Source organism: Polistes canadensis, unplaced genomic scaffold (genome assembly GCF_001313835.1).
Source record: "Polistes canadensis isolate GaletaPanama2010 unplaced genomic scaffold, ASM131383v1 scaffold_411, whole genome shotgun sequence".
In the NCBI taxonomy this organism is placed as follows: Eukaryota; Metazoa; Arthropoda; class Insecta; order Hymenoptera; family Vespidae; genus Polistes; species Polistes canadensis.
In genome coordinates, this window is record NW_014569958.1 from 5,436 (window position 1) to 8,450 (window position 3,015).

The window sequence follows — 3,015 nt, forward strand, 5'->3', positions numbered from 1 at the left end:
TATATATTTATATAATATACTTTATTATTATACACACATATATATATTATTATATTTTATCCACACACACATACACTATCCAATTGGTTAAAATAACATTCTATATTAGGATACATGGTTTTTATTTTTTAAAACGATTGTTTGATTAAAAATAACTTAATATTATAATACATAATATAAAATAGAAGGAATATACAGCGTATCATGTAAAAATAAATGAGAGAAAAGCTCAGAAAATTTCACTTTTAAGAGAATCACGTTTAAAATTTGTATAAAGCACGCTTGTTTGTTATGTACGATCAAAAGATATGCTTTCACATGTTGATATATACCTTGTAAAGATAGTTATTTTCAATCACAGAGTGTCCTACACCTAAAGCACGTTTTTTTTTATGTTGTTCCCTTTTTAATTGGAAACTGGGTCGAGGAATAAAAAAACACGCTGACCCATCCGACAGGAATAAGGGGGAGTGATCAATTTCATTTGGAAGTAATGAAGATAACATGGAAATCGTTGGACTCAATTTTTGGGTTATCCTAATTGAGAAAGATAGAAATATATTGTTGGGGATAGGTAGACTGAATTAAAATGTTGATTAATTCGTTTGTAACAAATTACTAACAATGGTATTTAACACTGACAATGAATTAATATTATTAATGAACGATTCAGATGTGACAATAGATTTGTCAACTAAGTTGAATCATTAAGTCTAATGAACCTGTCCCTAAAACACCCCAAACGTGTTACAATCTATTTTTGTCATTCATACACGTGTTTGTTTGGCAACTACATCGATCCAACACTTACTACACTCTCTTAAACTATTATTTTATATTTACAATAAATATATATATATGTATTCGTGAATGTATAAATAAATAATCGTACGCGTTGTCGATCGATACAAATTTACCCACGCTTTTAAATAAATTATTATTTTGGACAAATCAATTTTTGTTCTATATTTACAATTCGTGAATATATATAAATAAATATTTGTATTCGTTGAATCGATTCAAACTCATCTACATTATTAAATAAATGATTATTTACAATAATACTTCAAATACAATACTTACAAGTTTGATTACTTCTATCAGAACAGTTTTTAGGATTAAAAAACCCTTGGGGTAAATGTATACCCCAGTTTTGTAGTTTGAAGGTTACAAAAATAAGTTTGTAGTTCTAGGGTTCAAATTCAACACACACAATTGAAGTAGAATTAATTTGATAATTAATATTTTCCCTAAAGGATAATTATCTTGAAATTACCAAACTATGAAATACATATCAACTATAACCAATTATAATATAATTAATCCTATTCGCTAATGAATTATACCTAATTTACGGTAAACTAATCTGAAATATACGTTCGGGATGTTGTTCAAAATAATTTCAACGACGTGCCCGTCACTCGCACTGCCCTAGTTTCCCATATCGTACACCTTTTCCTAGTTGACGTCACATCAACCCGAAAGCCCCCAACATCGGTGTCCTTAGGTAGGTACTATTTCACCCTTCGTCTTTCACCCTACGTGTATGCAATGCTAATTCATTCTTCCTTCGTTTAACTCGACTGCATTTTAACCTCGGAATTCGATAAACATCTGTTCCCCTTTAAAGAAAACACCCTCGTTATAATAATTATCTAATTATAGTATTAAACTGAACAAAGTAAGATTTGATTGATGATTGTTTAACAAACTCGTATGTAAAATATTTTGATCGTCTATATAAACTCAGCTGTATTTTTTTTCTTTTCCTTCTTTATCCTAAACAAAGTTTATTCAATTTCGTTCGAAAAACAAAACAATACTGTTGTGTTATATATTGTTATGCGAATAAATTCCCCCAAAAAGAAAGAGGGCTAGCTTTGAAATATCATCTCAATCTAACTCTTGCTCTCCTGGTGATACTTTCTTTTTTTTTTCATAAAAATAAATAAAAAAGCTGATAGAATCGGGTAGCTTTGACGCTTTATATAGGTACGATGAAATATCGGGGGAAAGATCGCGTCAAAATCCGATATCAGTGAACTAAAAGTTAGCTTGATATAAAGAAAAAAAGAAAAAAGAAAAAAGAAAATAGAAAAAGAAAAAATGTGTGGCCACTTTGTTATCTTGAGCCACTCTCTCTCTTGTTTTATTGCTTCAAAAAAAAATTGTGGGATATCGGAAATAAGGTATTACGAAGGGTTGGCAGTATAGTTTCAACGTATACGTTAAAAATGAAGATATCTAAAGTATTAAAGGTCACTGATCGATAACTGATAGATAAAAAAAAGAAAACAAAACAACCAAACACACACACACACATCCAACAAACTATCAGATGCAAAAGTATAATGAAATATCAAAGAATTATTATTCCCGTTATTATTTCAAAAAGAAAAGAAAAAAACAAACGACGTGTATATAAAGTTGAACGAACATGTGTATTCGATTGGTTTTGTTTCTTTTTCTTTTTTGTAAGAAATAAATCGTGTCTTCTACTTTGGTTTAATCGATAAACAATTTCTGATTGGGAGGATGCATTTATGGGGAAAACATATTATATGGGAAAATACGTTAATGAAATAGAAGGGGATCGATAGTTATCGATTAACTTGAATTGAAGAAAACATGTGAACATGAGCTTGGTGCATTATTATATCAGTGTAAGAATATCAGTAGGACACATGTATCGAAACAATAATCCACGTTTTCTCAAAGTGTACGACCTCGCCCATTCGTTGAGTAGTTATATATATGTATAAATGGCGTGCGACATCTAGGCCAGTCTACGTCACTAATAAAAAGCTATATCTACAAGTATATATATACATATTATAAAACATATTCGAAGTAATCACTATTTTCAATCTTTCTACAAAGAAATAGAGACCAAAAATCATTACTATTATCTATTCGTTATCAATATACTTTACATTCACATTGTAATGAACATAATATGATATGATATATATACACATGTATAAAACATATTCCAAGTAATTAATTTTTAAAATT

The 3,015-nt window shown here is 29.2% G+C and overlaps 1 long non-coding RNA gene across 1 annotated transcript in view; it reads right to left on the reverse strand.

Annotated features, from left to right (window-relative positions):
* Window positions 1–3,015, reverse strand: part of LOC106792361 — a 19,344-nt gene that overhangs the window by 5,216 nt on the left and 11,113 nt on the right. The window lies entirely within an intron of this gene.